Here is a 27,177-nt window from a genome sequence, read left to right as displayed (position 1 = left end):
TTGATAGAAGTAAGAGCAAGAGTTGATGTGCAAGTTACCTACCTTGGTTTGGTTTTACTGTTTAGTATTGTGATCTCCCTGTAATTTGTACAAAATAACTTTTTAAAGGGTATTTACAATTAAATAAAAGATTTAAAAATAATGAAAGCTATTACTAAAAACTATTTCTTTACTTAATAATATTTATTGAGTATAGATTTACAATAGCTGAGGCAGAGCCTTGCTCTCTTTAATTTCTCATGGACTAAATCGTTGAAATCATGGCAATAAATTATTTGAAGTAACCTGATGGATATCAGCAAAGAATCATTTTTATTATAATGTCATATGTAAAAAGTTTTTTAGAATTATCATATCAAATAAAATGGTTTCAGTCAAAATTTAGAGTGGCATTCTAGATGCTAGAAAAAAATAAATACTTTCTTAGTTTGGGAGGTGAAGACTAAAATTTCCTATATTTCAAGGTCAAGGATCATGAACTCTATGGATTCATATACAAAAGGATAAATCAACATATCTCTCTCTGGCATTCCTGACAAATTATTTGAACAATATAAAGGAAAATCATGTTCTGATTAAATACTGCTCTGGATAAATCTTAACAAATTTTTATCAAAGTCTGGAGAGAAACTCTTTCAAAGTCTTCTAATATTTCCAGGGATAATATAGATGTGTGTTGTTTTTATACTCAAACTGCTATGGAGAACCAATGATTTACCTAAGTCTAAATCTGACCTTTGAATTCAATTGTCTAGGTACTTTTTCTTGGATAAGATAGGGCAAATGGAAGGCCTAGATTTTTTTTTAATTGTCTAAATTCCTTATTTTAATATAACATAAATACAACATAACACAATAACATTTGAATTTTTAATAAGGACTATCTTCTCAGTTTAATAACACAGTAGTTTGACAGACCCACTGTTCAAATACTAACTCATCAAAAAAAGCTAAATTTTTATAAATTGAAATAAGCATATTTTTAAAAGAGATCTTAGGAAAAGAAATGTTGTCCCCTCTTCAAAATATTGACCTCTCCAAAGAAGAATATCAAAAGCAATTGCTTTTAATCATTTCTTGTTTTAGGTAATTCTAACTTGTTAGTAGAAGGCAAAGTACTCTATCTTCATTTATAAAGACTAGTTTAAAAAGTACTGTTTAAATACTACTATGACATACATTTGAAATAATGACTCTAATTTTCAATAGAGAAAACTGCCTCTTGCATTTTATGTTATTACTAATTCATTGGGTGAAAATGAGAAGCATATCATTTTGGGTAAAGTCACAAGACCATGTGGCCAAGAAAGAATGGACTGCTGTCTGCTGCACTTGCCATTTCAATGTACTTAGTGTCAGAACCAATACTCATCATGATATGCTTCAACCCCACAAAACGGCCAATATGCATTCTCATTGGTCAGGCAGCCTCTCTCCCTCTGCCTCACTAATTGTTAAATAATTTGAATATTACCTCTAAATAGCATCCTATTAAAATAAGACTTATATTTGTCCCATATTTATCACAAGCTGTACAAGGTTATGCATCCATATGTATGTATATATATATTTATGTGTACACACACAGAAATGTGTAGATTTCTTAGATCATCCCTACAAGTTAATTCTTTTTTTCTCATTTTAAGATAGGGAGAGTGAACCTGAGAAAAGAGAGTAACTTTCTCCATGTCATTCTCTAAATAAGTAATGCAGCTAGATTTCAAACTCAAACAAAACTTATGTTCTAGGTATTAAACAAAATCTATCCAATCTCCATTCAGTATATAATAAAAAATCATGTTTTGCAGCATATAAAATTAAAGGTATATTTTATCATACTTCTAAGCCTATGTTCATTGACCCTCACACTGCTGGAGATGCCAGCAAACAGTCACCACAACGAGATGAGGTGGGACCCCTCAGGCTGTCTCAAGAGTATTTGGCCCTAGCCATTCGAAGGCCATGGAAAATTCTGACCAATCCTTGAGGATATCCACACAATGCAGAAATTTAGCTGGACCCACTTAGACCTGCTGCCAACATATAAGCCCAAGCCTTCCCCCAGTGAAGACTCACTTGATTCCAGCATTTTTGTCCACTGTTGCCAGCACTGATATCCCCAGTGTACTGACAACAGCCAGCACTGGGAACCCTAATCCTATATAGCGATTGTAAGGCCTTGCTTCTAGACTGCAGCTGAGGTCATCAGTTCATAAGATCAAGATCAGAACCAAGCATATGATCTCTTTCCTCCCTGTATATATGAGTCATTGCCCAGAGTCCAAACCTCTCAGATCATCCAATCATTTCCTCAATTCTCATTTCCACAATGCTGTCAACATATTTTCTCCTAACCCAATATCTCATTCTAACATTCTTTCCTAAACCTTTCACATTTACCACTGATATTCCCCTAAATTATTTGTTATTTAAAATTACTTTAACTGAAACCTAGGTATTCCCAGAAAACAAAATTTCCTCTTTATCCTTCTCAGGCAAGGTGTTTTTGTGGGTTTCCCTCTCACACCCCAACTGTTTAAGTGTTGGGCTAAGAAGTGGGTTTAGTGTCCTCCAGGTTTTCATCAGGAAACATCCAAATCCAAAGTTCTAGAACTTTGTGATTTATATGACCCAGCTTCACCACTCTCCCCAACTCCAAACTCCAGGTCCTTCTTAAAGACTTCAACACCTGGGGCGCCTGGGTGGCTCAGATGGTTAAGCATCTGCCTTCGGCTCAGGTCATGATCCCAGGGTCCTGGGATGGAGCCCCACATCAGGCTCCCTGCTGGACGGGGAGTCTGCTTCTCCCTCTCCTACTCCCCCCTGCTTGTGTTCCCTCTCTCTCTCTCTCTCTGTGTCAAATAAATAAATAAAAATCTTAAAAAAAAAAAGACTTCAACCCCTGTGCACAATCTCCATCTTCACCTTAACTGCTATAACCATCCCATGAATCCAATAGCCACCTGAATGAACCACCCAACAATCTCGACTGTGTTCACTCAACTTCCTAAGATCTCCTCCACTTCACCTAAGCCACCAACTCCCTCAATCACAACTTGAATTCTGCCACCTCAAGAAACTCAAATTACTCTCAAAGTACCCATTTCAAATATCCAACTCTGACCAAAACATCCCGTTCTTCCATTCTTCCAGTGACTTGCCAAGCACTCCCTCTAACCCCTGAAGCAGTTATTTGTATAACTCTTAGATCACCAACCCACTAACCCATTTTTTACTATATCTGGCAGTCTTTCTGTCTTAATGTCTTCGGCTACACGTCTTCGGTGTATAGTGAACCACATTTCCAGATGAATCTCACTATAAACTTTCTCTTACAAAAACTTTCTGCAAATGTTTCTTAGTTATTCACCTTCACCTCACTGGTTTAGTCTGGTTTCTGGTTCCACCACTTGAAAAAAATTGCTCTTGTAAAGGAATTTACTAATGCCACCAAATGGCTAAATCACAGGAAAACTTATTTGACTTTTCTAGGATTCTACAAGCTGACCACCAACTTCCAGTTCTTGAAAACCCCGTTTTCTTTTCTTCCTTAACAGGACATTCTCCTAGTTTTCCTCTTATTTCTCAGACAGCCCCTTCTAGTGGCACTCATCCACTCCTTCTCTGCTGCAAGACCTTTTAAATGTCAGAATTTTGTAGGCTCAGATCTAGGCTACGTACATGTTTAAATTTATCATCATTCCTTAAGTGTTTAGATCTCCTCCTAATTTTTTAAAAATTTTATTTATTTCGAGAAAGAGAGAGCATGAGTGGGGGAACTGCAGAGGGAGAGGTAGAAGCAGGCTCCCCTGCTGAGCAGGGAACCCAATGTGGGGCTGGATCCCAGGACCCTGGGATCATGACCTGAGGTGAAAGCAGACACTTAACTGACTGAGCCACCCAGGTGCCCCATCTTCTCCTGCTTTTTTATATCATGAATATAAAGCACCTTTTATCCTGACCTCTCTTCTAAGCCTTACCTATAGCCAAATGCCTAAATGATATGCGAATGCGATATGTGAAATTTGGATATTTCACAATTAAATTGTTTATTTATTTAATTAACTTAACACTTTACCTCAATCTGCCTGTTGCTGTTAGGTAATGAAAAAGCAATTAACTCATGCATAATCAATAGAATTTCATGTCACAAATTCAAAAGTTAAAATCTACATTAACAAAATATTCTTAATATTTGTTTTGTTTCCCTAAACCACCACTAGGCCCCCTGCAGAGTTCTTCAGTGTATACTACTCTTTGTTCTTCTTTCTTCTGAAAAATACTCTGCTTTTCATTATTTTCAAATGTAATTGACCTCCTTTCAAATGCATATTGCTAGCTTTCCCTTTCAAAGAGACTTTGTAAGTTTATTTACTTGTGAGCACAGGGTTCATTCTCCTCCTGAATTATAAAACAATTCTTGAAAGCCTGGGGGTGGTAGTGGTGGTGAACTTGGGTTTCACTAACATATAAATGAGAATCTGTAAAATAAAATTGGTGTGTTAACGACTCAAGTATCTATATCTATATCTACCTGGTGGCTAGGTGCCTAATTTCTTTGCGCATGTAGATCATGAGTAAACAATGCCAGCCATATTTTCAAATTCAGAATCTGTGGTCCTTTTTTTTCCTTTGAGAACTGAGAGTACATTGGTGACCATGCCAGTGAGTCGACGAACATTTCCTGAATGCCCATCATCAGTGCAGGCCCTAATTATGACACTGAAGCTAAGTCACTATATGAACTACAAGAAAAGTAAGTCTAAGGACCCACCTCAAACTATTCTATGAAAAATAACCTGCTAGAGTTCCTCTTGTCTGTGTTTCATTGAAAAGAAAAACTGTGCCCCTAGCACCAACCCACTTCCAGCATGGTGGAGGCGTGGGCAGAGTGGCTTCTCTCTACAAACCTTCCGGTAATGAAGCCCTTCTAGCTGGGAACTGCATCCTGTCTGTCTGCCTCTCACTTTGGAAAACATGTTTATCAACTCAGAGATGAATCATTGCAGCATTTATGCTAAATCGACAATCCAGGGCGACACAGTTATTTTCCACTGCTCCAGCAGACTTTCTCTCCTATTTACATCTGAATCTCAGCCCACTCCTACTGAATAGAAAGCCTGGCCTCCTTCCAGACTTCCCAAATCTGATTCTGGAGTTCCCTGAGGATAGGTCTGATTGGCGTACACTACCTTGAGGACCAGCATGAGCTGGTGAGAAGCCTGCTGCTCTGCTCTAACTGGTGTGTTATGGAGATGTCATCCACTCTGAGTCATCAGCAGATGTAAGTTGGAGTACAAAGTGCCCTGCAATGATGCAGGGCAGAACAGAGTCAGGCTTCAGGTCCATTCTCCCCCGACTGCTGACAGTGTACAAGAGATTCAGAATATAAAGGTTCACACTGTAGTTCCTTAAAAGTAATGTCTGCCTTTTGTGAAGCAGTTCTGTGGTAATTAAAGACCTAGGGTTATGTATCAGACAGAACTGGATTCAGATCCTGACACTTACTAGGTAAGTGTCCTTGGGCACATTAATTGATGTCACAAAATCAGACTCCTCATCTGAGAATTTTGTCTAATCTTAGTATCTACCCTATAGAGTGGTTTTAAGAATTAAATGGAATATAGTATATAAAAGGCAGAACATAGAACCAGGCACAGGATGAGAGTTCAAAAAACAGTAATATTATTAAGGGTATTCTATACATTGTCTGTTTCTATAATAATCCAGCGTTCTTTTAGCTATTGCTAGCTTCTTTTATTTCTTTTTATTTAGTCATTCCTTTGACTTAACTCTCCATAGCACAAACTTTTACACCTTATCTTCCCTTTCACCTCAGAACAATCCACTCATCCAAAGGAATAAAGACAAGAAACCATTCATGTCTAAGAAGAGGCAGTAAATGAAAAATACAAATAATACTTTAAAACTCAAACACTAACTTCTTTGACATTAACTGGACCCAAGTCCTACCTAAAACCTGGGTGTGGTGTTTGCTTTTGTTATTCGTTTGTCTTTTGCTCTTGTGATTTCTAAAAATATGAATGGGCTTCAAATTAGGTCATTGAGTACTAAACCACCGAATATTTACTGATATGCCAAAATTCATAGGGCATTATGTTAGAAATAATACAAATACAGTGCAAAAGTCAAAGAAAGCCCCCATTCATACAATAGCTGAAACAAAAATCTATTTCTACCTGTACACTTGGGTTTTCAGCCATGTTCACTTGATGTTTGAGTAAGGCCGTGGCCCATCTGGATGTCTCTGTCGATCTCTATTTTAGCCAATCCATACTGCTAACAACTTTGCTGGAGTGGCCACTTGCTGTTCTTTTGGCCTTTTAAGTTTCTTAGATTAACTAACTTTTCTACCTCTGGTCTTCAATCAGTTTCTGGGTTTACAATCTCATATATTCCCATGTTTTAACAAAGTGCTGGTAGGTTCGGTTTTCCCCCAGGCCTCTCCCCTTGGCTTGCAAACAGCCTCCTTCTTATAGTGTCCTCACATGGCCTCTTCTTTGGTGCTCTTTCCTCTTCTTATAAGGATACCAGTCCTAACAAGGTCCATACTTACAATCTCATTTATTAACCTTAATTACTACTTTAAAGGCCCAATCTCCAAATAGTTATATCAGGGGCTAAGGTTTCAACATAAGAAATCTGGAGGAATACATTTCAGTCCTTAACAGCCTTGCAGATTATTCATTTGATAAAGATCAACCTCCCTGACCTTGTCTAGTGGAACACTGAAATAGCTGGACATTATTCTGTAGGTAGCTTCCAAGAAGTATGATGTTCATCCCAAAGGTAGACCTGGGCCCAATGTAATCAAATTACACAGGGCCTGGAAAACACTGAGACACATCAGTTGATTATAAAACCAATATTTATTTAGTGAGTTGGATTAAAAAAAAACACCTTTTTTTCTTTTTCATACTGAAATAATATTTCAAACATAGAGGTAATGTAAAGAATAATAAAATGGAAGTTAGGCACTCATCCAACTTAATCAAAACTTAGAAGAAATTTTATAATTCTTTTAAAAGAAACATAGTTCTTTTATTTTATTTTTTTAAAATGATTTATTTATTTGACAGAGAGAGATAGTGAGAGCAGGAACACAAGCAGGGGAGTGGGAGAGGGAGAAGCAGGCTTCCCGCTGAGCAGGGAGCCTGACGTGGGGCTCATTCCTAGGACCCTGGGATCATGACCTGAGCTGAAGGCAGACGCTTAACAACTGAGCCACCCGGGGTGCCCCAAGAAACATAGTTCTTTTATTTTTTTTTTATTTTTTATTTTTTTTTTTTAAAGATTTTATTTATTTATTCATGATAGAGAGAGAGAGAGAAACAGAGGGAGAAGCAGGCTCCCAAGGAGCAGGGAGCCCGATGCGGGACTCGATCCCAGGACCCTGGGATCATGACCTGAGCCGAAGGCAGATGCTTAACCATCTGAGCCACCCAGGCGCCCGAAACATAGTTCTTTTAAAAGAAATATATTACAGATGTATTTGAAGCCCCTGTGAATCCCTACTTGATCATACTCCCTTCTTTTCTTCTTAGAGGTAATCATTATTTTGAACTTGGTGGTTTTCACCCTCAGGTATGATATTTTTATACTTTTGCTTCATATGAATAGACTTGTTTTTCTCATTATTAAATTTCATATAAGTGGCATCAGAATATAGGTATCGATCTCAAAATTCCTTTTATACATGTAGCTACAGCTATTTTAATTGTTGTATGGCATTCCAGGGTAGAATATGTCACAATGTAACTATTTATTCTTCTCTTGATGGACATTTACATTGTTTTCGATTTGTTGGTTGTTACAAGTAACACTTGAAGGACAATTTTTGTATCTAATCTTGTGTGCATGTTCAAAAGTTTCTCTAGAAACTGTAAGGGAGGAAAAAGTTTTCCCAGGTTTCTAGGTTCCCAGGTTTCTTCCTTTTCTCTTAAATCCTTTGCTTGTTTTTCAATGGCATTATCTGCCTTTTCTTATTGATTTTCAGGAGTTTATATATTCTAGATTTGAATCCTTTGTTGGATATATTCATTGCAAATAGATTTTGCTAGTCTCTAGCTCATCATAAATAAATTCATTTATGGTTTATGGTTGAATAAGTTTATCTTTTGCTATACAGAGAATTTTAATTTTCATATAATCAATGTCTTTCTTTAAAATTTTGGGGGAGGGGGCTAAGAAATCCTTCCTGACCTTAGCATCAAGATATTCATTTGAATTTTTCTTCTAAAATTTTAAAGTTTTATTTTCACATTTAAATTCTTAATCCATTAAATTAAAAAAAAGTGTGTGAATCTACTAAGAATACTAAATAATAAATCAATAACGTAGGCATGCATACTTACACTTTTTATCTGATAGTTCTAATATCTGAAATTTTAAGGGAAGTGATATCCTTGCTACTGTTTGTTATATCTGATGATTATTGCTCATGGTAAATTTTTCCTTGTGGATTTTAAATTTTGTATTATTAACTTGTTTTCAAGATTCTTTTGTATGTGGATGTCCTGGGGAAACATAGGTTTGGCATGTCCCATCCAGAGTGGTTGTGTTTTTGCTTCTGCCAGGCATTCCAGAGGTACCATATCTAAGATTTCTTTTTAAATGTTATTTCTGATTATGGTTTTCTAGACTACCCATGTAGTTTAAATTGGAACCTTAATTCCACACAGTTATAAATTTTCAGCAGAGACACTTACTTTCCACCTGTGCCCAGAGTAATACTTACAAGTTTCTCTACGAGGGTAACTTTCCCTAGTAAAGTAGCTATTCTATTCTTTTAATGAGGGTATATCCCTCTAGGGGGCCTAGTTGAGTGTAGGATCTCTTTCAACTCATTCAACTTTGAAAACCTGAGCAAATAAAATAGAAACCTCCTCCACCCACTTCTTACCCTCTCTCCCATTCCACAAACCCGCCACCTAGTATGATTCTAGAGCTTCAGTACTTTTACTTTCTTATCTTGAATATTTCCCTTGTTTTCTTACATGTTCAGCTATGCATTTAAAAGGATTTTAAAAATATTATGATCATTCTAATTATTTTGTTGCTGTTAAGTATTGCTATAAGTTGATGTTCTGCTTTTCTATTTATAAATATTGTATATCAAATAGATTTACTTAGTGGTTCACTTTAATTGGGCAAAGCAGGATTTATATTCTTTTTTTTTTTTTAAGATTTTATTTATTTATTTGACAGAGAGACACACACCGAGAGAGGGAACACAAGCAGGGGGAGTGGGAGACGGAGAAGCAGGCTTCCCGCGGAGCAGAGAGCCCGATGCAGGGCTCCATCCCAGGACCCTGGCATCATGACTTGAGCCGAAGGCAGACATTTAACGACTGAGCCCCTCAGGTGCCCCAGGATTTATAGTCGAAAAAAATTAACAAATAACTTTTATAGTTTCCATTTTCTTTTCAGCATTTTTATACATTTTTTTCTATTCAGAAATCACTTGGGAGGCATAGCAAAGGGTTTAAAATTCAGATTAATTTCCCATAAACAGTACGGCATCATGAATTATTTATTTTCAGAATTTCAACTGACTATGCCTGATTGCCAAATTTCTGCTGTCATGCAAATTCCAGAATAAATAAAATAAATAAAGCCCAACTGACATATTGTGTAACAAGAAATGTTCCCTATCTCCACCACTTGAAACTGGGAGCAGGGACAATTTCAATGTTTCCAATTTCTGTCAGTAATGTTTTGGTCCCATGCAGAACATCTCTCTAGGTACTTTTCCAGATGATCTGCTCCTAATACCACTTATCTAGCCATACCCAGAATCAAAGGATTCAGTCTATGTAATTTCTCACTTTCTCAGTCTGGAGAGAGACCATTCAGGAAAAAAATTAAAAATCAACCCAAATTATTTTACTCATCTCATCTATTTTTGCTGCTTTTTCTTTTCAAAACTCCTGTTCTTGTTTGCTCTTGGAAGACTGGTAGATGCCATATGGTTAATATAATTAACAAAGTAAAGATCTGCTTTGATTGTTAATATTCCCAGAAATCTGTTCAACATCTTTTCTTTTTTTTTATGTCATTTTAAGGAGTAATATGGTAGGATCAGACTAATAGAGCCAATACAACAGATTTTCCAAAATTAAAAAACATAAGAGTAAGCATTTAAGTGCTTCTCGTGTTCATTCAACAAACCTGTCCTGTGAAGGAAGAGAGCAAGAGACCCTTCCAGTGTCCCCATTTTCTACTCAATGGAGATCATAATGTATCTTAAGCAAGTGTACTTGTTCATGAAGAATAAGTCATCAGAAAGTAGGTTTCTCACATTTTTCTTCTCTTATAAAATGCTTTTGACTAAAAATAAGTCTTTAAAAAACTCTAACACATGTAATACATGCTGCATTTTTTCTCAGTTGTCAGGAACATTAGAAGCCACTTCTGATGATCATTTCCAAGTAGCTTTAGATAATATGTTTCCAATATGAATCTTTTGGAGAATGTTCATTCTTATTTTCAATTTATATTTTTCCTTTAGTTTTTGTCTTTGACATAGAAATAGTGACATTTGCCCTCCCGAAATTTCACATCATTAGTCACTACATTGCATGGAAAGTACTTCAATATACATAGATAAATTTGTTTTATAAGATGTTCTGTATATCTTAGATCTTCCTTTTATTGGAATTTTGCTAATATGCCAATAGTGAAAACCACATTGCATTAAATAAACATAACAGAGATGGGGTTCTTTTATTACTATAAAATGACAAAAATCAATTTCAGTAGCAATTAAACAATTCATCTAATTGTTTGTATTATACAATACATGTTATATATGACATGCCTGATAAACTGTACATTATAACATATGTTATGTTACAAAATTTCTATTAATTAGAACTCTTTAAAAAGCAGAGTATCCTGATTAATTTCTGGTAATTTCAAGATATCTTTAAGTAGCAGAAAACTGTAGTAGAAATAACTTCAGCACTAGATAGCCATGTTTTAGAATCCTGCTCCTTCCACTTACTACTCTGAACTCATCTTCACAAAAATCTTTACTTTCATCAAAGTGAAGCATGAGTTAAAAATACCTTCTTTCCACTAAAAATCTACTTGGCACATAATATGTTCTTTTCTTCCATGTTTATTAAAGACATTTAAAAAGTAGATTAAGCTACGTATTAAATAATAGTTAAGGTAAAGTAATATAATTCTGTCTCTTTAGTCTAATTTCATTTTCTGTACTGCTGATAATATTGAAAACAAACTATTGGGACTACATCAAAACAAAAAGCTTCTGCACAGTGAAGGAAGCAATCAACAAAACTAAAAAGCAACCTACAGAATGGGAGAAGATATTTGCAAATGACATATCTGATAAAGTATTAGTATCCAAAATATATAAAGAACTTATAAAACTTAACACCCAAAAAACAAATAATCAAATTAAAATAGGCAGAAAACATGAATAGACTTTTTTTTTCCAAAGAAGGCATACAGATGGCCAACACACACATGAAAACATGCTCAATACCACTTGTCATCAGGGAAATGCAAATCAAAACTTCAATGAGATATCACCTCACACCTGTCAGAATGGCTAAAATCAACAACACAAGAAACAACAGGTGTTGGCAAGAATGTGGAGAAAGGGGAACCCTTTTGCACTTTGGTGGGAATGCAAACTGGTGCTGCCACTCTGGAAAACAGTATGGAGGTTCATCAAAAAGTTAAAAATAGAACTATGATCCAGCAATCACACTACTAGGTATTTACCCAAAGGGGGAAAAAAAAATACTGATTCAAAGGGATACATGCACTCTGATGTTTATAGCAGCATTATCCACAATAGCCAAATTGCAGAAACTGCCCAGTGTCCATCAATTGATGAATGGATAAAAAAGAGTTGGTATATATATACGAAGGAATATTAATCAGCTTAAGAAAGAATGAAATCTTGCCATTTACAACAACATGGATGGAGCTAGACAGTATTATGCTAAGTGAAATACGTCAGAGAAAGAGAAATACCGTATGATTCCACTCACATACGGAATTTAAGAAATAAAATGAGCAAAGGGGAAAAAGAAAGAGAGAGAGACAGACCAAAAAACAGACTCTTAACTGTAAAGAACAAACTGATGGTTACCAGAAGGGAAATGAGTTAGGGGATGGGTTAAATAGGTGATGGGTATTAAGGAGGGCACTTGTGATGAGCACCAGGTGATGTATGGAAGTTTTGAATCACTATATTGTACAACCAAAACTAATATTGCACTGTGTGTTAACTAACTGGAATCTAAATAAAAACTTAAAAAAATATATTGATAGCGAACAGGTTAACCAATATTATTTAACATTCATTTGTATTTTGAGACTTTGTCAGAATTTTCAATGTTGCTTAATAATATTCATCTCAAACAGAAAAGCCTTGGTGTTCTCTGGCTTCTAGTTCAGTTTCATGACACTGTTGCTATTTCCCAACTCCCCATTCACCCTTGGTAATTTGCATTCTCCATTGATAGGGCATGAGTTTCTAGTGGTAAGAGCACATAAGGATGGTTGGTCTATAAGGCAGGAAACATTGGTCAAAAGCACTGTAGTAGCTTCCTCTTTCTTCAAAGGGAATCTGGAGGACTGGAAAAGGGCTACTACATATAGAAATATAAAAGATAAAAAAGCATTTGGAGCAAAAGAGGCACTGAGTTTATGATTTCCTATTATAGATGTTCTCCTTAATACTAAGATCAGTTTACAATGATAACAGGGTCAATCTTTCAAGAGGACATGCCAATTATAAACCTTTAAGTACCTAAGAGTAGAGTGTCAAAATACATGAAGTAAAAACTGACAGAATTGAAGGAAGTAATAGAATAGACAATGCAACAATAATCATTGGAGTCTTCAATATTACATTTTCAATAATGGATAAAACAACTAAACAGAAGATCAATCAGGAAATGGAATACACAAACACTAGAAACCCACTACATTTAATTGACATCTTCAGAACACTTCATATTTTATAATGTTTTACCTAAATATAAAAATGGAAAGTTTCCATTGTACAATAATTAACACTATAGTTAACATTTGCTATGTGTATACCAGGCACTATCCTAAGTGTTTTGCCTGTTTCTTATTTTTAATAGTCACAACATCCTAATAATTACAAAGAAGATTTTAAAAATTATCCTAACGTTTCATAGCTGATGAATGGTAAGCAAGGATGTTATAGTGTGAATTATGTCCCAATTTTTTATATTGAAACCCTAATCCCCAGGACCAAAGAATGTGACTGCATTTGGAGATAGTGCCTTTCAAGTAGTAATTAAGTGAAAAAGAGGCTCTTAAGATGAGTTCTAATCCAATCTGACTCTTGTCTTATAAGAGGAGGAAGTTTGGACATGGAGAAACACCAGGGGCATGTGTGCACAAAGGAAAGACCATGTGAGGACACAGCAAGAAGGCAGCCATCTGAAAGTCAAGGAAAGAGGCCTCATAAAGAAACAAAACACACCAACATCTTGATCTTGGACTTCTGCCTCCAGAATGGCAAAAAAAAATAAATGTGTTGTTTAAGCTACCCAATCTATGGTATTTTGTTAAGGCAGCCTTAGGAAATTAATACAAAGGACCTAAACTCAAAAAGAGTCTGACCTGAGAGACCACAATGCTAACCACTGCTCTAGAGTATCATGGCTTACATGGTTATTTTTCTTTGTTCCCAATTTCTAAATATGTATGTGTTGTTCTAATCTATATATATTATTAATAGTTGTTTTGAACTTTTTCTCCAAATAATTGTAGAGAGCTATTTAGGAATAAGTCACCTTAGATTCTGAGTAACTTCAGAAACTTCAGGTTTCATGTTGGTTCACAAATGATGAATTTTATAAGAAACTGCCCTTGATTCTGGATCACCCATTCTGAAAGGTATAAAATGATTTTGTTAAAAACTGTTTTAAAGACTATTTGGAGGTTTCTGAACACTAAAAAATTTAGAGATAGAAAGAATCCCACTTGACATCTTGGTTACCATAACATTTCCTCTAATAATCCTGCAAGGATTTCATCTTTGCTATATGATTATTTAAAGAGAAGGAATCCAAGGGAAATGACTGCTTGTTGAACACTTTCTGTGTATCCATGACCTCAGAAAATCCTGCCTAACATTATGGAAGAGTGCATAGGCAGCAGGTAAAATCTGAGAGCTTTTTGCCTAGGCTAATACATAAATTATCAGCAAGAGAAAAATAAATGACAAAACAATTATAAGAAAACTTACTGTCACTTCCAACCAATATGGAATACCTTACTTAATGTACATCAATAATGTCTAGAACATTTATTATTAGATTAGTAGGTACTTAGCTTCCTATGCCCATAATATTTTCTTTTCTTTCTTTAATTTGTAATATTGGAACACATTGCATTGAAGCACATGTCAAAAGTGTCAATGATAAAAAAACATATCACAAAGGGAATAAACACCAGGGGCAAAGTTCCTACAATTTACATTTCTTTGAAACCTAGATTAGGCTTTTATTCCAATGATCTTATTCTTTTAGAGTTCAAAGTTCTTAAAATGGCAATCAATTTAAAAAACTCTTTGTACTATTGATTTGCAAATACTCTGGCAATTACTCCCTCTAGAGAACAAATAGAAATGCCATATTAAAAAAAACCTATTTAAATAATGTTAAACTGGCACTAAAATAAGGGAAATCCTCAGATAATAAATATAAGACAGGTGTGAGAATCCAAGGAAGGATATCAAAGACTGATGACAGAGATTACTTAAAAATTAAAATATCTTTCAAAGATTGATGATGACCATTGACCTGGGATCTTTTACAAATCCTATTTCACCAAAGGTTTTGGTTTGAATAGTTACTGAAAGTACAGGAGATAAATAAGGGGGCCCTTAACAAGGCTGGAGCATTTGAAACACAGAACAATGAATGAAGGCAGGACTACCTAAGACTGTTAGACACCTGATGGAGGAGAACAGTATTTGATCTCCATCATTCACTACATGGAATCATCAATTCCACTGAAGTCAAGGATTAAATGTCAAAGGCAAACATGTAAAACATTTTGAAAAAAAAAAGAGGAAAAAAATCATTTCCTATAGGAAAAATCCATAGCTTTAACAATTTTTATTAGAAAATAGGAAAGATTAATAGTTTAAAACCCAAATTAAAAATTTATATTAAATAGACAAGATTCACAAAATTTAACACAAAGGACAAGGCAAATAAAAAAAAAGAATATAGTGAAATTAATGAAACAGGAAGCAAAGGTACAATAGAGTTTCAACTGAGCTACATAAACTCACAAAGCTATATAAAGAAGGTTTATTACAGCATTAATAAAGACATATATGAATAATCTGAGGAGTAGAAAGGGGAGATGAATACAAACACTGCATTAAAAAGTAGAGATTATTATAAAATCTATGCAAATCAATTTGAAAACTTCATTGAAAATGGTCAAATTCCTAGAAAAAGAAATACAGTAACTGAAACTGACTTAACTATAAACTGGAAACTTCAATAGTCCTAAAATCATTGAGGATATAGGAGTAAGAGTTTAAATATTTACATGAGAAAAATACTAGTCCCAAATCATTTTTACTAAATTCTGCCAGACATTCAAATAAGAGCTAACCCAATATTACATGAACTATTTGCAAAATGATGTTTTTCAGAGATATACACATAAGTGGTAAATTATAGAGAAAGTAAATAGTCAATATAATTTGAGATAGTTACCTTTAAACATAAATCAGAGGGCATCATGTAGAGACATAAAGGAGGATTTAAACTATTGGTAATGGTCTTTATCTTAGGCTGAGTGGTTGGCACATGGGTGCTCCTGTTATTCTGTACGTATAGTGTACTACAAACTTTTTAACTACCAGTAATGTCAAAATGCTTTAAGACAATAAAAAATTCTTAAGCTTTTTTTATTTGATTTTTCAATAAATAATACATTCACAAAATTCAACAATAAAAAAAATGTAGAAAGCTGAAAAATGAAAATTTCCTTCTTGCCCTTGTCTTAATCCACCCAATTTCCAACTACCCCAACATACAACAAATGTTATTAATCCCTTTGGTTCTTCTGCATTTCTTCAATATACAAATATGAATATTTTATTTTCACCCCACTTTTTTACATTAATCATAACATATTCTTTACAATGTTCTGTCCCTTGCTGTTTTTCTCAACAATATATTTAGAGATCTATTTCAGCACATAAAGTGTTTTGTCATTTTTTTAGATTTGTATAGTGTTCTTGTTTATTTAAGCAGATTATATCAGATCTGCATATAACCATGGATATACCATATATTTTTAAGTTTTTCTTCCCAAATATTTTTCTCTGCAAGCAATTATTCTATAAATATCTTTGGAAATATTTATCCTTGGAAATATCTTCTGAAATATTTCTCATGTGTGCAAGTATGTCTGAAGGATAAATTCCCAAAAGAGTAACTGGATCAAAGTATAGTCCCATTTGTAATTTTGACAGATATTGCCAAATTGCAGTCCTTCCTAAAAGCAATATAAGGAGAGCTTATTTCTTCATAGCTTCCTTGAGAAAGAGTATGTTATCAGACTACTCCATAGTTTGAATTTCTATTTCTCTCATTTTGAGTATGGCATAGCATTTTTTCATATTTTTAAAGATACTATATTTTCTTTTCTGTAAAACCATCTGTTCATATCAACTGTCCATTTTTTCTACTGGGTTTTTACTTTTCTTATCAATTTCTAGAAACCTCTTACTATATTAGAAAGCTTGACTCTATGTTGTGACATAAGTTGAAAATTTTCCTAGTTTCTTATTTGCCTTTTGACTTTGCTTATGATTTTTTCCATGCAAAAATATTTGAATTTCATGTTTTCATTTAGTCAAATGTATCATTTTTTTAACTTTTTGGAATTTGAATTATAGTATAAAGGCCTCTATTCCAAGATTATCAAAGCTTTCTTTCATGCTTTCTACCTATACCTCTGTGGTTCCCTTTTTTTAATTTGAAATTTTTAATATATTTGAAATGATATATGATATGATGTATGGAGCTATGTTGTTTTTCATCATAATTTTTTTCCCAAAGAGAAATCATATCTAAAGTAGATCACTCTCAACTTAGAATACAATAGTATCATAAGTACATCTTTTAAAATGTTTTATTTTAAAAGAGCATGACTCTGTGTATCATTTATATTCTCAGTGTGCATCTAATGTGCATCTAATACAATGTCTTCACACATTATTTTAACAGCCATAAAAAAGCAGTCAAAAAGTCACATAAAATGATAGTGGCCAAGTAATTCCAAAGCCATGCTTTCCAAACTCAACAATAGCAATCTGAAGTAATCTCCAGTAAAATCTGATGTAGAGCCTTTTTGCTCCCTTTTAGTGAACTGACTTAAATACGTTTATGCTTAGATTAGCCAAATTATTAAGATCCTCACTTCTCTCCATTTTTTTAAGGATTTCAGAAAATCCAATCCGTTAAATACTCCAGTCCGCAAAATTCCTGTAGTAAGTCCTACGAGGACAGCACATCAAAAATAAATACAGTAGGGGAAACACCTGAATCGAGTCATGGGAAGTTCTCCCAGACAGTAACCACAGCTCTCCTACATATCTTCACAGTGGCTGGCAGCCATCATGGAAATAACATTCTGTCCTACTTGCCTTAACTCACTGACAAATGTAGAGAAGATGGTCAAGCTAGATGGAGTAGCTGTGCTGAGATGCTCCACATCCCATTTCTTCTTGAAATCAAGGAACACATGCTTCTAAACACGATAGATGGCTTTATTAAATGACTATTTCATTTAGAGATAAGCCTGATAAAGTTTCATCTTCCTGTAGAACTGGGCTTATCCTGAAGCTATTGATTGCTAAGATCCTGAAAGGCTGGGAATAGTGGATATATACAGTCTGTCTCTAATTTGAAAATCCCTGAGTACTGCCCTCTTTGAATGAGTAGATTTCACCTAATGCAATACTGGTGGAGAATCCCAAGCAATGGAGAAAATGAAACAGGTTCATATGCAGGCAGAACAGAGTTAAATAGAAAAAGGGTAAGGAGAACAAGGGGAAAGTTATTAAAAGCAACAACAATATCACTGGACTGGTTGAGCCTTGGTTCTACCCTTAATTTGTTGTATGACTTCTAGCAAGACAGACTATTTATAGGTCTCCATTTATATACTAATAAAATAAGCAATTTGGATTATCTAATCTCTAAAAGATCTTCCAGTAGTGGCATCTATTATTCTCAAGGAATGTAAGAACAGAGGTAGTTTTTGGTTGAGGTGAGGGGGCTATACCTGAGGGATAATAATAAAACTTCTTTTGCTTTTTTTTTACTGAAGTGTTAATAAAAATCTGTCAGTCTCCATTAATCAAATATATTTATAATTAGTAAATATTCTCATAATTATTGCAAGTTAAAATATTTTTAGGTTTTTGTTTGTCTTGAAGTATACAGTTTCTTTTACTTCTCTTGAGAAAAGTTAAAACATGTTTGTAATGCCCATTAAATGACAAAAGGGCAATTGTGGCAAAATAAGTTTTAAAATTCTTTGCTCTAGAAGAATGCTTTCAACTACCCTTTAGTAAATACGTTGTGTAAAAATCACTATTTTTTCCTAAGACCAACTAGAATCTTCAGTATATAATCAATGAGGGAAATAAATTTATAGAGACTTCATAAACAAATAAGTTCACAAAAGTAGGCCATCTGAAGGGTGTCTATATCTTCCTGCTTCTAGAATCAAGATGTTTGATTATGATCATAATAAATTATGTCTTTTCTTCATAAATGTAATGAGTCAATTGTTGATGTTCTTAAATATTTTTTTATAAAAGTCAGCATGTGAAATAACTCAGTTTTTCTGTGTATGGATTAACATGCCATCTAGCCTGCCCTAACATGTACACTTTCCTTTAGTGATTTTCTATATGAACAGAAATAGAGAAGCTCTGCATTGCCTTAAGATGGAAGTCATTTGCTGTTTTTCTGCTATATTTCATAAGAGAAACTTTTATTTACTCATGGCGCCTCCTAGATGAATTATAATCAATATTCATGGTGTCCTCTACTCTACCCATATTTTGAACCTTTCCCATGGTGAGTCTCTCTAAGTATTTTATAATATGACTTTGCTTTTTAAAAAGCAAAATTTCTCATTAAGTTTCACATACCAGCAGGAAGTAATCCTTTTAATACTACCTAAATTAGTACCTTTGGAACTAGAATGGTCAGAGCTTCCTTTAACTGTGGTACATAGAATATACCCAAACCTATCCAGGAAAACAATGGGTTTGTGGTTCTGTGTGGATAAGGGAAAATACCAGATGAAATGGAAAGATAAATCGTATCAGAATTTGCTGATCTTTGGTTCCTCTTTGTCTTATTTTCTGATGAAAATCAATGTTTGCTTTTCAGTTATAATGAGTTAGAGCAGTAAGGAATCTACCTTAAAAGGGAAAAAATTTTACAGGAGCTGACACCTCTGGACCACCCTGAAAGGCAGATGATGAGCTGCATTACCTGTGAGTGTCAACAGCCCTACCCCCAGCCCCAGCAGAAAGGAAAGAACTAAAAAACTCTAATAGTCATCCCCAAAACAGCATGGATACGAGAATATGATATTGCATTTTTCCATGAAAAGGAAAGGGCCAGGTATCAAAAATTAGCTCACACTGTTGATACAATTATTGCCCCATTTCACAGATGAGGAAACAGAGTGCCAGCAGTCACACAAAGTAAGCTAGGCAAGTTTTTATCACATTGAAAACACCACGTGGCAGTATGTAACTTTGCTTATCTGCTGTTTGGATGTCTTCTCCACTAGAATATGACTTTCAGAAGAGCAGGGGCTTTGTTTTACTGCATATCCCTGGAACTTAGAACAGTATCTGTGGCAGGACAAGTGCTCAATAAATATTTGTTAATGTTGAAATGAAATAAACTGAAATCATCATTCAATCCACTCCACCGCTTCAAGGGGTAGACTTTATCATTGACACTAGCTTGTATCTCCATCTCGTCATTCTAGAAGTCAAGAAGTGACTTTATAGTGATTTGAAGTTAGACCAGTTTTATCAAATACATTGGATCAAATCAATAATAAATCAAAATAACATTACAATATGCCCACACATGTTTAAAATTCATTTGAAAGGGGCACCTGGGTGGCTCAGTTGTTAAGCTTCTGCCTTTGGCTCAGGTCATGATCCCAAATCCTGGGATCAAGCCCCACATTGGGCTCCCCACTCAGCGTGAAGCCTGCTTCTCCCTCTCCCACTCCCCCTGCTTGTGTTCCCTCTCTCGCTGTGTCTCTTTCTGTCAAATAAATAAATAAAATCTTTTAAAAAAATCCATTTGAAAGCATTATATACTCCCAAACACTAACACCAATGTCATGTCTCCATATTTTAATGACAAATTTATTCAAAGCTATTTAATATGATATATTTTCTAAATTTACAGAAATTTAGATTTTGATAAAAAAAGATTGAAAGGGATATATGCACATTCACATTTCTGAATCCAAAATTTCATTTAGTGACATTTTATTTAACAGAACTCCATTCATCCTCAGAGATCAAGAGGGACATGAAATAACCTCGACATGAAGTGGAACATTAATACTATGTTTTAAGAATATAATAGAGGACTTGTAAAATTCCTAAATCCATTTAAAAGTGGATAGAATTAATAAAATTTACCAATGAATATATCCTTATGATTCAATCATAAAAATAATGCATTAAAAAAAACAACAAAATTTGGTAGAAGATGACATGAACTACAGTATCTTCCATGCACTGTGTGTGCTTGAACTTGAACTCTTTATTTCTGAAGTGATGCTAAACACTTTCTTGAAGATTGGCAAAAAAGGATGTCACAGAGGCAAATGCCTTCTACTGTCCAGATGGCTAAAGATCAAAAAGTAAGAAACACAAGAAAATTCTGCCTTTTTCCCGAACATGGGCCATTTAGTCTCTTCTCTATAGAAGTTTTTCCAAATTACCCATTAACCCTGACTGCCATATATTTATGTAACTGGCAAGAAACATAATCTACATTGATTACCGATATGCTACACAGTACCCATTATAAAGCCACTAAAAGACTGATTGTCTTCGGAAAACATTTTCAAACATCTATTCTTATTCTTCAGGTTATAGTTCCTTCTTCAATTTCACCTTCAACACCACACTTATTTTTAGTATCTTCTTAATAGAAGACCTGGTAGGAGATGGTAAAACTGGAAGCTTGAATCATTATAATGTAGAGAAAGGCACACAGGGTTGTGGAGGGAAGAGAATAACATAGGTTTGGTAAGAATGTGAAGACAAACTGCAAAGGATAAAAATCAGCAACCCATCACAGGAACAAATATCTAAGATATTTGGTTACTAAAATTATGGAGCAGTCAGTCCAAATTGTAGGGGAAAAAAGTATGGGGATAGTCAAGGAAAATAAATGTGATTGTAAGGTTCAGAAAATAATAGCTGCTATTAAAATGCAGAGGAGAAGGGAGAGAACCAGTTGGAATATATGAACATGAGCAGTTCCTGTCATGTTGGTAACAGAACTATAAACCTCCCAAGTAAAAAAAATATACAAAGATATCAAATATAAAATGGAACTGATATGACTTCTGTTAAAGTGTTCCCAGACTAAATGGTTGTAATATATATTTCTAAGATCATGGGAAGATTTTAGAAACACCAAAAAACTTCATTTATGTTGTAATTGTTTCAGAGAAGAAGTGATCATAATTTCTTTTTCCTCTCCTCTTCTCTTCTTTCTCCTTTCCAGCTAAGGTAACTATCTTGGCATTTTCCCTTACTCTGGTTTCCAATATTGGAAGAGTTATAGTCTTTCAACTTCCTGCAAATTTTAAATTGGAACTAACTAGGATAATCAACGAAAAACAATTTACTATGGTTTTGAGCTCAAAATGATTTTCATCTGAACTATCTTGTAGTTTCTCCAAAAGTAAGGGTAAGCCATGCATATTATAGATAAAGGGTCCAATGATTTTAGACTAACTTCCAAAGACCAAGTTCAAACACTAATATAAAACTTGGGCCCTGGGGTAGAGACCAGATTTGAGGGAGAGTGGGATATAATTATTGATTCATGCTTCCATCATCATCAGGGAGGGGAAAACTCCCCCTTTGAGGATGAATAACAAAAAAATGTTTCTTATTAAGAAAAGAAAGGGGCACCTGGGTGGCTCAGTCATTAAGCGTCTGTCTTCAGTTCAGGTCATGATCCCAGGGTCCTGGGATGGAGCCCCTCATTGGGCTCCCTGCTCTGCAGGAAGCCTGCTTCTCCCTCTCCCACTCCCCCTGCTTGTGTTCCCTCTCTCTGTGTGTCTCTCTCTGTCAAATAAATTAAAACAAAAAACAAAAAACAAAAAACCACCTCTCCTTAAATGCATACTACTGGCTACTACATAACATAACATAACATAACATGCTGAAACAAATGAAGCTCTTCATGCAATCTTTTTGGATTTGCTACTAAATTCCAGGCACTACTAAGGCACCATTAATGCAACAGTAAACAAGACAGACAAAATCCCTGCTTGTGTGTTCATATTCTATTAGGAAAAAGTGTAAAATAAACAAAATAAATAAGCTATATGGCATATTAGAAGGTGACAAAAGCTATGGGGAAGAAATAGAGTAGAAAGGGGAAGTATGAAGAACTATAGGGCCATGTAATTTTAAATAGGAAAATTTAGAGAGTTCTCTCTAAGAAGGTGACATTTTAGCAAAGATGAACGAAATGAGGGAATAAACTATGTGGATATGGGGGATAGAAAGAGGCAGAAGGAACAAAAGTGCAAAGGTTCTGAGCTGGAGGAAAGCTTGGCAAACTCTTGGCACAGCAAGGATGACAATTTGGCAAGAGAATAAAGAGTAGAAGAAATATTCTTAAGAAATCTCTAAGAAAAGCCATGGTTGGGGTGAGAGGGTATATTATGTAGAACTTTAGAAGCAAGAAATTAAAGTATTTAACAATTACGTTTGCATCATACAGGTGAAAAGCCCAACCCAATCAGAAAATACGCTCTTCTGCTCTGCTGGCACTTACAGACTTCCTATCAACCCTCCTCATTCTCTACTATAAGGACATTGGTTTTTATTCTAGCAGGCTTTGAGAAGAGTGAAATGATCTGAGCTCACTCTTGCTAATGTGTTATAAATCCACTCTAACGGCCAAGGACAGAAGCAAAGAGATTAGTTTTTGGATTATTAAAATATTCCAGGTGGAAAATGTTGAAGTCTTGGAACAGGGTAATGATGTCATGGTTAGAGAAGTGGTCAGAGTATGGATATTACATTTTGAAGGAGATCCCACAGTATGAGTTGGCTGATTTTGGATGTGGTTTTTGAGAGAGAGAGAGGAAAGAGGACGATTGGAAAGTTTTGAGCCCTGGAGCCCGGAAGGTTGAGTTGACACTTAGGGAGATGGAAAGGTTAAAGGAGAAGCAGGTTCAGGGTTAAAGAAGGGAAGCTTGGTTTTTTGTAAGTGTTAAATGTGAGATGTTCATTAGTCATCCACAGAGCAATGTTTAGACACATGAATTCAGAGGAAAGGTATTACTGGTCTTCTCCATGAATGGCAGATCCAAAAAAAATTTCATAATTTTCCAGCACTAAAATCTTATATGTTTTTGAAAAAATTTTAGGTAAAAATTTATAAATCAATAAGCAAACATTCAATCCTATGCAAGTGAGTGAATTATGTTTATATGTGTATAATGTCACATTTTTTCTTAAAAGGCAACAAAGTGTTTATGGTTTCTGTCTGATACTTTTTATGATTCCTGTTAGTCAAAAAAGGGGAAGAAGAGAGCATAGTCATTTTTATTTTCAGAGAGAAGTGATATTCAGAGACAGAGTTTCTGATGTTGTTGCAGTATGAAGATAGAATACACATCAGAGCCCTGACCATCGTGTCCTCATGGACTCTTTTTCTTGGCCAAGTATTTAACTCTTGATATCAGAAATCCTTGACATTTTGAAATCATTTTCTGCATGTACACTTTAATACACTTTAATGCACTTTTTAGTGAAGAGTGAATTCTGTATCTCTGGCTTTTTATGCATGCTCTGGTTGCCCTGGGTTTATTCCCACTCAAGATGCTTCTTCAGAAGCTGCTAGAAACATAGCCTCCTCCTGACATGGTTTCACAAAGAGGCAGCAATAATGATTCTTGATAACCTCAAAAGCTGTATACAGGGAAGTCATCTGCATTTGAGCCAGAGAAAGTCATAAAGTCTACCAAAGGGGTTCTAGGTAAATGTCTCTTTTCCCTCATTAGATTACTTTTCATCTATAGGTAGGTTAAATGAGGGAAACTCACAGAAGATACAAATGTGTATTTATTACTCATGTTTTTAAAATCAGGCTGAATAATTTTATTTTATTTAACATTTTCAAATGGGGTATTTTAATAGAATTTATTTAAATCAATGCTTTTTTATAATTTTGAATTTGTCTAATGCCATAACTTTTATTTTTTTAATGCCACTCCACACAAAGAGTGAAATGTTATTTACTGATCATTCCCATTGCTATATGCAACTTAAATGTTGATTTACTTCTTCATTCAAACTATCCTTTGAAATCTTGTCTAAAAGTTATACAATATTAAAAATGACATTTTGATTGAATGAATTCTGTTTCCCCTGTAAGCTCCAAACATAGAAGTGTCAGAAAAATCTCAGATATTCTAACCTAAATAGCTAACTAAAATTTCTTTAAAAAATAAAGTTATTGTTCATTTGAGATGACATTTTAGAAATTTACATTTTACAGGTGCAACAGATCCAATACTACCAAATTCAACATTCGCCATATGCAAAATGAATGCTTTTTTAAAAGCAGAAATGTATACTTATTCAAAAATTATATTATACCAGTTATACTATTGTATTGGAATAAATAGCTCCCTCAAATAGTAAACAGTGTGCTTAGTATTCTTATCAAGGACTTGTATAATTACCTCTTAGACATCTTGTTTTTTTCTGAACAGTTTTGAAAACAAAAACTACTTGGTTTTGGAATTTTATTTATATTTTAAATAAGTTGAAAACTGAACACTGGATTAGAAATAAAACAATGCTTTGAATCTCTGTTGTATGTAAACCAGCTTTCACCCATTGCAATTTTTTAAAATTATTGAGGATTGGTTCATTCTTAAAAGTTCCATTAACATTTATTTTGATTTTCATCTAGGTCCCTCTCATTCACCAAAAAATTATTTTGACAGAAAAAATGCATTGATATTGATATCATTAAGGACCCAAATATTTGTATTGAAACTTGAAACTAAGTCCAATACTGACCAAACAACCTTCTTCATTGTAACAATGTCCACTATCTACTATAAAAGTGCATAATCTATGCTTATTTTTTTGTTTTAATTTCAACAGTATCATTTGCATCCTCCATCTTTGAAAGATAGTACAATTTGGCTATTTCAATCCACAGAATTGCTCTTGTACATTTTTTTCCACAATCCAAAGGAATAAATTTCCACTCTCATCACAGAATAGACTTCATAACAGTATCTCCATGTGTGAGGTTAACCTATGGATATTTCCCAAATTAAAACTTGAATTTGTGAACAATTATGTTCTCTAAGCCATTAGGGTCATGATACAATAATGTTTCAAAGTCAAGCCTCCTTTTGTATTCTTACTTATTTGTCACCTTTCAAATAGTAAGTAGTGCTAAATAGTTCCAACTGCATATTGAAAATCAGGTTTTTTTCAACTAAAACAAAGAAGAAAACAAATCCTTTTCACTGCTGTAGATAATTATACATCCTGAATATTTAGCCAATCTTCTACTTTTATGCCAATATATTTTATACAACTTGCTGATTCTTACATGATCTAATGGCCTCATAAACTTAAAATGCACCACTATTTTTAGGCCATATATCTATATAGCATATTTAAATGGAATATAGGCCTACGAGCTTTTTGATGTGAAAAATATGGATACTGTATCTGAAAATTTAAATATTATGCCAGAGCTCTGCTCTTTTTATTTTGTGTGTTGATAATCACTCTAAAAAGTCCTCATGGCTGACGGCAACTTTTCAAGTAACCATTAATAAATATACACAAAATAACCAAAAAAGGTATTAACCAGACCAGTTAGACATTTAGATAAAACATTGGAAGAGTACATAGCCTCACAGCAGGTTTTCTTGATAGAATTTCTCTAAAGGACCATAGACATATCCATAAACCTTTAAGTTGTTTGGAGAAGGAAAGGAAGTCGGTTTCTGAAGATACACTGTCATGGCTCTGAGGGGTTTCTTTTTGTGAGAGGTAAACATGTTCCCCAAGGTCTAAAACAGTGCTCCATTTTCTTGATGCATCAGAGGGACCTCTGCTCCCTCAGGAATATTACAGAAACTTCAAATGTTCAATTTAACAATGTGACCCAGTTAACAATGTCAAAGAGAACCTAGCTGCTTGGCTTTCCTGCTTACGAATGTATGAATTTTCAGTCCTGTCAAGTAAACAAGCATTTTCTGTGAAAAGACTTAAGGAATGTCTGCCTACACTACACAAACTATTATTGAAATAAAAGAGATCATGTATGCCCACTTCAAAAACTTCCTTGCAAACACCTGTATATTGTTTTAGCGTAATGCCAGATTTGCAAATGTGTTCAAGTTATGGTATTGAACTGACACAATAAAGATTTAATGCTGTAGGGGAATGTTCAAAGCAAGGCCTCAACTACCCTTCTTCAAATGATACTCATATTTCACCCTTATTTAGATGCATGTATTTACTTTTCAGAAGAGACTACAAATAGAATCCATATTCTAGTATCACCGCTTTATCTCGTTCTTAAAGAGGCACTTCTTCATATTTCTTAGAGTGTATTTTCACGATAATCTCTTCCTTTTAAGATATCAAGCAAAAATGTGTGCAAATATCACTGACAGTAAAAGGAAAGTTAGTTATTTTTAAACCAGCTTTGGAAGCAGCTGCCCCTGAAACAACGGAAGAAAGAAAGGATATAAGAAAGAGCAGAACAGGCAGGGTGAGAGAAGCAGGAACTGTTGGTCTGTTCTAAATCAAATGTG

Source organism: Mirounga leonina, unplaced genomic scaffold (genome assembly GCF_011800145.1).
Source record: "Mirounga leonina isolate KUSES-001 unplaced genomic scaffold, KU_Mleo_1.0 Mir_53, whole genome shotgun sequence".
NCBI lineage: Eukaryota > Metazoa > Chordata > Mammalia > Carnivora > Phocidae > Mirounga > Mirounga leonina.
Note: the sequence above shows the minus strand (reverse complement) of the source record.